This window comes from Myxine glutinosa, chromosome 6, assembly GCF_964187855.1.
Source record: "Myxine glutinosa chromosome 6, kmMyxGlut1.1, whole genome shotgun sequence".
Classification (NCBI taxonomy): domain Eukaryota; kingdom Metazoa; phylum Chordata; class Myxini; order Myxiniformes; family Myxinidae; genus Myxine; species Myxine glutinosa.
In genome coordinates, this window is record NC_136266.1 from 82,221,456 (window position 1) to 82,233,157 (window position 11,702).

General features: G+C 44.9%; 1 protein-coding gene across 1 annotated transcript in view; it reads right to left on the bottom strand.

The window, feature by feature from the left end:
- Positions 1-9,983, bottom strand: part of LOC137430012 (uncharacterized) — a 43,012-nt gene extending 33,029 nt beyond the window's left edge. Inside the window, exon 1 of the mRNA XM_078780055.1 lies at positions 9,943-9,983. The gene's annotated coding sequence lies outside the window, so the exon portion shown is untranslated. The remainder of the gene's footprint in view (positions 1-9,942) is intronic.
- Between the last annotated feature and the right edge of the window lie 1,719 nt (positions 9,984-11,702).

An 11,702-nucleotide genomic window follows, 5' to 3' on the forward strand; every position in this document is an offset into this window, starting at 1 on the left:
AATTAGAGCATGGGGTAATGAACATGGACCAAGTCCATGAAAAGCTGCAGGAGTTTGATCAGTCACCAGAGAAGAGCCTTTCTTATTCAAAGCATTGGCTAAAGATAAAACTTCTAGAGAAATACAAAGACACCTTGTATTTCACAACACAGGAAAGAAGGGCAGATGTACTCTGTCTCAAAGATGGCACCGACAATATTCTGCGAGGGCATCATGCTAATCTTGACCATGGAGATGAGAAGACTCAGATCATAAAGACGGCACTCAAGTTCATATCCAATGATATTGCCTTGATTGATTTAGGTCCAAAGTCATACCCCACCACACACAGTATGACTGACATCGATAGTCAGCTGACACTTGTTCCTGCAAGCCTTCAGATGTTCTTGAGACCGATTGTCAAGACAGACGAAAGAGTTGCCGTTTGGGGGCAGAATTTTATTAAGGCCTGTCGACCTCGGTCTGGAGTATTGCCACACCAAATGGGGCTTGCCATACAACTTGATCATAGATTTGGGTCAAAATGGATGCTCAACAAGTTCCACCGGCTGGGATACACTGAGTCTTACACGGAGACACAAAACTACAAATACTGCTTCCTTAATAGTAGGAGTGGAGATGATGTTCCAGATACTTCTGGCACTCTTGACACCATTGTGGAGGAAACCGATGAACAGATCAATGATGAGGTTGCGGTTGATGCTGCGCTTGAGGATCAATCAGTGATGACAGCCAAAGTGCCAGCCAGTGAAAGTGAATTGTCAAGTAATGATCAGGTGGTCTTTATGGAGGTTGGGGAAACAAACAATGCAGTCACTCAGTTTGTTGGAGACAATATAGATTTAAACATTGTCTCTATTCACGGAAACACTCCCTTTCACTCGGGTTGGATCGAAGTCACCTCTCCGGCACCACCTTTGCCAGATCCACAGACAACAGCAGCTTTCCCCCGGGTGAAGTTGAAGGCACTCGACAAAGCTAAGATCCTGAGAGTAACTGAAGTAAAGATTATTCCATTTACGAACAGGAAACAGATAGGAACGAACGCGATCATGTTTCTCCCCCTCGCTGAGCTTTCCTCCTCCCTGGCTCATGATCAGCCACTCCTCACTCCAGGTGACACACTCTGGGCAGCGGGGTGGGTGATCAAAGCCAACGATCCTGAGTTCCCACACTCCAACTGGAATGGCTGGATGAAGAGAATCCATGCTAATGATGCAAAGCAGAGCACACAGATCGAGTTCCTCCCAGTTATTGAAGGAGACCCTAATGACCTCAACACCATCTTCACCACTCTGAAAGAGTGCATACGGCACGCTGGGGTCGCTATAGTGACCTTTGATCTTCCGATTTGGCTGAAGGCTGTGAATATAATAAAGCAGGCAAATCTACCCGTCATTCCAAGGTTGGGTGGTTTTCACCTGCTGAAGTCTTATCTTGGATCAATGGGTAACATCATGGAAGATTCTGGACTACTAGATGTGATCCAGTTGATCTATCCTGGAAGTACGACAGCCAACCACATCATAGATGGAGGATGTTTTGACAAGGCAATCCGTGTTCACCTCCTCATCGATGCAGCCATCTATCAACACATCATGAAACTTGCCTTCACTGAGGAGGAGCGTGGTGACATGAAGACCTTCATGGAGAAGGTGGCTGATGGGAAGATGGGAGCCAGACACTCAGACCCAGTAGTGCCAGTGTTTGAGCAAAGGTTTGAAGAAACCTTCAAACGACTCGCAAAAGGAGGAAGAACACCTGCACTCTGCAGACTGTTGAAAGACATAGACAATGACTGTTGAAACTTCTGACATTGTGAATGAGAAATAACTCTTGAGTATTATATATGTATGTGAAATAAAAGCTACTTTGTGTGTAAATGTAAAAGTGAAAATATAAATGTTAACAATCAACTCAGAATCATGAAAAACCCTTATTTGACCCCTCATAAGTTACTTAAGGGCCGATTTAAAAAAATAAAAATTCTCGAAAATAATTTTTCGGTACCCGAATTCAACAGCTTTTTTTCTGGGTTTCCCACGGGAAACCTGGGTTACGACTAACGGGTTTCAACATTTTAACACATGTTATTACACACCTTTACAAACATATTAGTGAAGAAATTTTTTGGTAACAATTTAGTTAACAGATTTGTGAAATATCTCATAAAATGCCCTTACTATCTCCACGTTTTCAAAGTTAAGTCATTGTTCACAATTGTATTTTGTCGAAACTGTATTTATCTTTCGGTGTGTGAACCTATAGTGTGCCCCTTGCCCTTCCCCTCCTAAACTCCCCCCTTTCCCCTCCCATTCAAAACTCCCCCCCACCCCCTCCCTTTCAAATCTCCCCCCCAACCATCCCTCCCAAATTCTCCCTCCTCCCACCTCCTTCTCAAAGCTGCCTCCTCCCCACTTCGTCTCCCTTCTATCTCATACCTCCACCTCCCCCAACCTTCTACTTTACTCTGCCCCCCCTCAAACAACCCCTCACTGTGCCTCATCCCATCACCATCAAAACTTTCGTCCTCCTCATCCTTCCCTTTCTTGTAACTCTTCTGTAATCTCTGACACACTATCAACTGCTCTTCCGACCTCCCCCTCTCATCTTTCATCTGACCCGACCCCTCCCCTGTCCTGCACCCGATGCTCCCCCTCTCTCCTCATTAACGGTATGGACCTCAAACATCCGGGGCCTTCGCTCAAACCTGATTGATCCCTCCATTCAGGTTGCTTCTGACAATCCAGACTTGATCTGCTTAACAGAAACTTTCCTCCTTCAAGATGTCTCTGATTCCTTAATATCTCTTCCTGGTTACTCCCTCCTCCGGTATGATAGACCTGAGCCTCGTCCTGGTGGTGGGGTGGCTATCTTTATCAAAAACTCTCTTCCTCACTCTCCTTGCACTGCCCTCTCTCCACCCCACCCCCAGGAGTACCTCTGGCTACGGCTTCCTCTCCGCACCCAACTTTTGTTCATATGTGGTGTTACGAATTCCGGATTTATGTGAATTACTATTCAGGTCATTTCTTATTAATGTTTATTCTATTAAAGGTTGTTGTGGTTAAATGGTCAGAAGCGCTCCTGGTACCAACGAGACCGGAAACGGGATCGTAAAACCGGAAGGGAAGAAGAAGAAAAAGACAAGGTCGAGAGAGGCGGCCATCTTGATCCTCGACCAGCTCTGATGCGAGCCGAGTCGATCTTTACCTGCTTTGGAACACTGAGTTTGAAAAGCCCGTCTGGCGAGAGGAGTTACCTGCGCGGGGTGATTGCCTGTTACATGTCAGGTTGCCGTGGATTCCTGGAAGGAACCAAGCATCCGGCACTGTTCGCCTCGACGCCTCCGAGGGCGTGTACGGGTCGCACCTTGGGCCTCACGCGCTTTGCGAGCCGTTCACAGCCCAGAGGCCGCGATCACGGGCTCCGACCTCGGTGGCTTGCCGAGGAGGTGACCGCTGCAGCAGCTGTTCCCGGTACGTGACGTGCACGTTTGGAGCACGTCAGCCAGGGGTCCGTTCAACCGCCCGTGTGCGGAGAAGTCGACCTTCACCTTGGTCTGGAGGGGCCCAGAGACATTGTGAGGGACAGTGACTATTGAGGGTGTCGTGAGTGGGGCAAAGGGGGAAATATATGAGATGGCCATCTTAGTAATATTGTTGATTGATTGTTGATTGTTGTGGGTTGATTGGGAATATATTATTGATTAATCCGGATCCTTGGTGTGGGGTTTCTTATTGACTGGAATTCATATTGATTGCGTTACGAAAGCGTATAAATCATATATCTTTCTGGCGGGGTTCCTCTCACGGTCCGGGGGTCACCGAGACCAGGTAGTCACCGGGAGGACCACGTAACAGTGGTCTGTACCGCCCTCCAAACAGTGATGACTCCATTTACATTTCGCTGTCGGACAACATGGACCAACTTCTATCAACTCATCCAAACTCTCTCTTCCTCATATGGGGCGACTTCAACTGTCATCATGCCAGCTGGCTGGGTGTGGGTTCCTCTCTCACCAGCCATGGCACCTCAGCAAAGGACTTCTGCGACTCATCGGGACTGACATAATATGTCACTTTCCCAACCCGGATCTCAGTCAATGGAGTATCTTCTCTTCTGGACTTGGTTACGACTAACTTTTTTTTTCTTTTTTTTTGTATACAGAATCGAGGCTCGTGAAAGAGCTGACATTTATTTCACAAACAAATGAAACAGACAAACAAAATATATAAAAAGAGGGAGCGGAAGACAAGATGGGGAGAGAAGGGGAAGCACACAAACACAACATTTGAGAGCAGGGAGACGTGTGGGAGGGAGAGGGCTTGGGGGGAGGAGGCGTGGGAAGGGGGGGGTGGGGGGCGGGGGTAGGAGAAGTATAAACCACAAGGACACCAAGGACTTCCAGGACAGAAGTTGGTATTTCAAAAAAGGGGTGGAGTGGGATTGAACAGAGTGAGGGAGTTTGTTCCAGAGGCGGGATAAAACAGGAATGAAGGAGTGAAGGTGAGCAGAGAGTCTTGATTTTGGCAGTTTAACCATAAGAGGGTTGCAGGCAGATCTTGTGCGACCTGCAGGAATATTTGGGGGACAGAGCCCAGAGAGAGCTGGGGGGCAAGGCCAGAGAGGAGTCGGTAGAAGACGGAAAGACCACCAACCTGCCTGCGGTGAGTGAGTGAAAGGCCCTTGGAGTTAGCTTCATCGCGGGAGATTCCAATGATTCTGAACGCTTTGGTTTCAACAGCGTGAAGACAAGCTAGGTGTGAGGCAGGAGCACCAGCCCAGAGGGGAGAGCAGTATTCCATTGAGCTGCGGATGAAAGCCTTGTATGTGGTGAGGAGCTCAGGTGTGCCAAGGAAGGACTTCTCACGATGGAGGATGCCCAGTCGGCGACTGGCTTTGGAGGCCAGATTTGAAATGTTGTTTTCCCAGTAAAGATCATGGCAGATAGTGAGACCCAAAAGCTTGAGTGACAGAACTTCTTGGAGAGGATTATTCAGAAAGTGGATGGGAGGGTTGTCCAGTCGGTCTTTTCGGAGAGACATCGTAAGAGTGTGAGATTTGTCAGGATTGAAAGACATGTTCCAACTTCCCTGCAAATGTCTGCTGCTCTTCTTCTGCTCCAATCGGTTCTTCTGATCATGTGCTCATTAAAGTGGACATCTCTCTGACCATTCTCAGAGAGCCTCCTCAGTGCCAACGAATCTGGCATTTCACTCAGGCTGACTGGCACGGTCTACAAGCAGCCATCAATCATCTGGACTGGTCTCCCATCTCTACTGCCTCGAACATCAATTCTTCCTGGGAATTCTTCCAAAGAAAACTGCTCTCTCTCATGCACAGATTTATCCCATCTCGTCTTCAGTTGTCTTACCCTTCCTCCCGTCCATGGTACAATGAATCTTGTGGTGAGGCAGTTGCCCTGAAACAACTTGCCTTTGCCTCTTGGAAGGCAAATCCAACTGAAGACAATCTCAGTTCCTTCCACCAAGCTCGGAACAAGTGTGTCTACCCTCAGGAGTGCCAGGAAGCACTATCTCTCCACACTCAAGATTGAACTCTCAAACCTGTCTCCTTCCTCCAAATCCTGGTGGCGTCTGGTCAAATCCGTTTCTGGTGTTTGTTCCCCCTCCATCCCCTCCCTCACCTCAAATGGCTACACAGTTGACACCGCACGTGACAAAGCCGAATGCCTCAACTCTGTGTTTGCCTCAAAATCTTGTGTCCCAAACCCATCTCTCTCTGTTCCCACCTTTCCCAGTCGAACCCAACTGCTCCTGGACTCTGTGTCCTTCTCTCCTGATAAGGTGGAGAAGTTTTTGTCAAACCTCGACTCTGAATCTGCAACTGGACCAGACGGCATCAGCCCACGGGTCCTAAAATCCTGCTCTGCAGCTCTATCTCACCCTCTCTCTGTTCTTTTCACCCACCATTTTGCTTAAGGTCATCTGCCAGCATCTTGGAAATCAGCAAACATTACCGCTCTACCCAAAAAAGGTGCAAAAACAGATCCTTGCAACTACAGACTAATTAGCCTGATTCCAATTATCAGCAAAGTCATGGAATCCATCATTGTTTCGGATCTTAAATCCTTCCTCTTCTCCAATCGCTTGATCTCTGATCATCAATTTGGATTCAGACCAGGTCATTCTACTCTGGACATGTTGCTTCTGCTGTCTCAACAATGGATGGAGGTCCTCAATGCCAAACAGGAAATCAGAGCTGTCTCACTTGACATATCACGTTCCTTCGATACGGTCTGGCACCCAGCTCTGCTCAGCAAACTCTCCTCCTATGGTATCCATGGAAATCTCCACTCATGGCTTGCGGACTTCCTCTCTGGTCGTCGGCAACGTGTGGCCCTGAATGGATTTCTCTCATCTCCCCTTCCTGTTCTGGCTGGAGTTCCCCAAGGTAGTGTTCTGGGCCCTGTGCTATTTCTGGTCTTCATCAATGATCTCTCCGACTCTCTGGAAAATCATCTCTATCTCTTTGCTGATGACTCCACTATCTGCCGCTCCATTCCTCATCACTCAGATCGGCAGTCTGCAGCCTCCTCACTCTCTGCAGACCTGGACAAAATCACAGACTGGTCAAACAAGTGGAACATGTCTTTCAATCCTGACAAATCTCACACCCTTACAATGTCTCTCCGAAAGGACCGACTGGAAAACCCTCCCATCTACTTTCTCAACAATCCTCTCCAAGAAGTTCTGTCGCTCAAGCTTTTGGGTCTCACTATGTGCCATGATCTTTCTTGGGAAAACCACATTTCCAAGCTGGCCTCCAAAGCCAGTCACCGACTGGGCCTCCTCCGTCGTGTGAAGTCCTTCCTTGGCACACCTAAGCTCCACACCACATACAAGGCTTTCATCCGCAGCTCAATGGAATACTGTTCCCCCCTCTGGGCTGGTGCTCCTGCCTCACACCTAGCTCGGCTTCACACTGTTGAAACCAAGGCTTTCAGAATCATTGGAATCTCCTGCGATGAAGTTAACTCCGAGGGCCTTTCACTCACTCACCGCAGGCAGGTTGGTGGTCTTTCTGTCTTCTACCGACTCCTCTCCGGCCTTGCTCCCCCATCTCTCTCTGTACTGTGTCCCCGCAATATTCCTTCAGGTCGCACAAGATCTGCCTGCAACCCTCTTATGGTTAAACTGCCAAAATCTAGGCTCTCTGCTCACCTTCACTCTTTCATTCCCCTTTTCTCCCACCTCTGGAACAAACTCCCCCACTCCCTTCAATCCCACTCCTCCCTCCAGGTCTTTAAAACAGCTGTTCACCACCATCTCTTATCTTCCCCCATCCAAAACCTTGATCTTTTCTACCCCCGCTAATTCACCCCAGATACACTTTTTTTTTTTTTGAAATTCCAACTTCTTTCCTGGAAGTCCTTGCAGTGTTCTTATGTTTTATACCTCTCCTACCTCCCCCCGAGCCCTCCCCCTCCCACATTTCTCCCGATGTCCCTGCTCTCAAATGTTGTGTTTGTGTCCTTTCCCCTCTCTCCCCATCTTGTCTACCGCTCCCCTTGTTTTTTGTGTTTTATGTGTCGGTTTCACTTTTTGTGTGATTAATGTTCGCTCTTTCACGAGCCTCGATCTTCTATACAAAAAAAAAAACAAATAAAAAAAAACGTTAAAAGGAATAAAGAAAGGTGTAATTAGAGATCGTATAAACTTTGAGAATTATTATAATTGTTTAACATTAAAGACAGAAGAGTGTCGGAAAATGAATACTATAAGAAGTTATAAGCATGAGTTATATACTGCAGAGGTGAATAAGAAAGCATTGGGGGCTTTTGATGATAAGAGATTTATTTTAGAGAATGGAATTGATTGTGTCCCTCATGGTTATAAGTGATAAGATTTATTTAAATAAAAAAAAGGGGGGGTTAGGGATTTTAACGGGCTACCCCCGCCTTTTTTTTACTATTATATAAATGATTGAACCGGGTTATAACCAAACCAAGAAATGGAGGTGTAATCAACCTTGGTATATAAATGGAAAATATAACGAATGTGAGAAATACCAAATAGGTGTCATTGAGGAGATAACGGGGGTGAAGGTAAATAAAACAAATAAAAGAATAAATTTAAATACTAATAAGTTGGAGGATGCGAGGAAAATAAATATCTTGGAATGGACAGAAAATTTTGATGGTTGTCAAGAAATCGAGGGAAAAATAATTTACTGTAAATCTTAAAATGATATGTGGCTCGGGGGGTGGTCAAATAAGGTCATCAAGAGAGGTGTATCATTTAATCTTGGTTCAAAAGAAATACTTGGAACAAAATGATAATGTATTATTCATCAATATAAGCCCTAGTGTTGGGCTAGCGGCTAGGGTGCCAGCTTAGGATTAACCAAGGATCCTGGGTTCGAATCCCGGTCGATCGCTGAATTAACGCCAGGGGGGTTGACTCAGCCTGTCATCCTTCCGAGGTCAGCAAATTGAGTACCAGTTCACTGGCAATTCCCTGCTTGTCGTAAAAAGGCGACAAAAAGGGTTGGCGTCAGGAAGGGCATCCAGGCCGTAAAACATTGCTTCAAAAAGGGGACCAAAAAAACAACAACAACCACGGTCCCCGAAAAGGCCAACCCCCGCTTTGTGGGGGAAAATGGCCTCTAATCGGTGGTTTTATACTGGATGGAGATGAGTGTCATAATAAACTTAGGTTGATGCCAAAGGTTGAAGGGGTGTTCATTGGCTCCTTGTTTGAGTTTGCAACAGTTGTCAATACAAACCAGGGGTTTCATTTGTTAGCTATTAAACTGGCTAGACTTGATCATGTCTCATTGGGGAAGAAATAAGGGTGCACAATTTTATGGTGGAACAGCCGGTCAGAAAGTTTTTTCCCCTTTTTTCACCATTCACTTACATGTAAAATTAGAGGTGGTCCAGGAACAACATTTACCTTCTACTCTCGTGTCTGACTGTCCATCAGTCTGACTGACTGACTGAATGACAGTCAGTCTGTCCGTCAGTCTGTCAGTCAGTCCATCCATCAGTCAGTCAGTCCGTCAGTCAGTCAGTGGACTTACGGACGGACTGATGGACAGACTGACTGACGGACTGATGGATGGACGCACAATGCACCATCGCATAAGCTCCCCTGAACTTCGTTCCAGGTGAGTTAACAACCAAAATGGAGCATATTACAACGTGTTTTAGGGGTCGTCTTTTATCCCTCAAGGTAGTCTAGTCGTCCAGCCAGTCGCGCTTCTCCTCAAATGTGGGGAGCTTCGCCTTGATCGCCACGAATGGAATTAAAGACAGTCGGCTTTGAGCAGTGAATAAGGTGTATTCATTCATGCAGGAGACTCCAGTAATGCACTGTATCATCTTATTGGGCGTGAAGTGTTCCACTGGATCTGGCATTCCATGGCGGACGTTCGTGCTCTCCCGAGGGCACTCTGGTTTCCTTGTGGAATCCTACTTAACCAGGGTTGGAATATTGCTGGAATGGTACCAGGAATGCTGCATTTTCGGGCACACGGTTGTTATTTTGATTTGGGATGACGAAGCAGCTTTTCCCGTCTCCATTGAGGTTGTGGGTGTTAAATTAAAATATCCCACGAAACAGGGAAAACGACGGTAATTGTGCCTCGTTCCCTTCCTTGGTAATTCTCCTCAGTTTGGAACTCAAATAGAACACGTAAGTTAATTATAAAAAGAATCGGGCAGGATAGTAAATAAAATGAAGAATAAGGTAAACCATGGTTCTCGGAAGTTTAGTGATGAGGTGATATAAACCAGCACGAACGAAAACACCTCATTCAATTAACATTAACAATCAAATATATCGAAATACTACATTTAAACTTATCTATCTTCATTACCGATCATCAAGGAGGAGAAAGATATTTTAGATTTTAATGAACATTTTACAGATATTTCTCGGTATTAAATAACAAAATGGGAAACTCCGAACGTACCTCATAAGCATAAGGATCTGCGCTACAGGTACAGTACAATGTTTTTTAACAAGTTCACCCGGAAGTTTTTCTACTTGATGCATCCTTCCTCTTTCGGGGCTGTACACAAATTACGTACAACTGTGGTGACACTGCCTCCCCTTTGTGACGCTTTGTTTGATCCGCACCTTAAACGACGCATTGCTGAATGAAAGCAAAGTCGCCTTTAATATAAGCGGTGAAGCCGCTTACATAATATTTAGCGATATCCATCGGTCCGTAAAATAAAGAGGAAGAATAAGAAGAACCTTTCTCCAACTGTGTTGAATTTGAATTAAAACAGTTTGAAAGTGTAATTGGAAAGGGTAATTGTAAACGGTAATTCTAAAGTGTAATTGTAAAGGGTAATTGTAAAGGGTAATTGTAAAGGGTAATTCTAAAGTGTAATTGTAAAGGGTAATTGTAAAGGGTAATTGTAAAGGGTAATTGTAAAGGGTAATTGTAAAGGATGATGCGAAAGGGTAATTCTAAAGGGTAATTTTAAAGGGTGATCCCAAAGCGTGATTCCAAAGGGTGATTCTAAAGGGTGATTCTCAAGGGTGAATCTAAAGGGTGATTCTAAAGGGTAATTCTAAAGGGTGATTCAAAAGGGTGATTCTCAAGGGTGAATCTAAAGGGTAATTCTAAAGGGTGATTCTAAAGGGTGATTCTAAAGGGTGATTCTAAAGGGTGATTCTAAAGGGTAATTTTAAAGGGTAATTTTAAAGGGTGATTCCAAAGCGTGATTCCAAAGCGTGATTCTAAAGGGTGATTCGAAAGAGTGATTCCAAAGGCTGATTCCAAAGGCTGATTCCAAAGGGTAATCCAAAGGGAGATTCTAAAGGGTGATTCTAAAGGCTGATTCCAAAGGGTAATCCAAAGGGAGATTCTAAAGGGTGATTCTAAAGGCTGATTCCAAAGGGTAATTCCAAAGGGTAATTCCAAAGGGTGATTCTAAAGGGTGATTCTAAAGGGTGATTCGAAAGGGTGAATCGAAAGGGTGTTTCTAAAGCGTGATTCTAAAGCGTGATTCTAAAGCGTGATTCTAAAGGGTAATTCTAAAGGGTAATTCTAAAGGGTAATTCCAAAGGGTAATTCCAAAGGGTGATTCTAAAGGGTGATTCTAAAGGGTGAATCGAAAGGGTGATTCTAAAGCGTGATTATAAAGCGTGATTCTAAAGGGTAATTCTAAAGGGTAATTCTAAAGGGTAATTCTAAAGGGTAATTTTAAAGAGTAATTTTAAAGAGTAATTCGAAAGGGTGATTCTAAAGGGTAATTCTAAAGGGTGATTCTAAAGGGTGATTCCAAAGGGTGATTATAAAGTGTAATTCTAAAGGGTAATTCTAAAGGGTAATTTTAAAGAGTAATTCTAAAGGGTGATTCTAAAGGGTGATTCTAAAGGGTGATTCCAAAGGGTGATTCTAAAGGGTAATTTTAAAGGGTGATTCTAAAGGGTGATTTCAAAGGGTGATTATAAAGGTTGATTCTAAAGGGTAATTCTAAAGGGTGATTCCAAAGGGTGATTCCAAAGGGTGATTCCAAAGGGTGATTCTAGAGGGTGATTATAAAGGGTAATTCCAAAGGGTGATTCTAAAGGGTGATTCTAAAGGGTGATTCTAAAGGGTAATTCTAAAGGGTAATTTCAAAGGGTAAGTCGAAAGGATAATTCTAAAGGGTAATTCTAAAGGGTAATTCTATAGGGTAATTCTAATGGGTAATTGTAAAGGGTAATTGTGAAGGA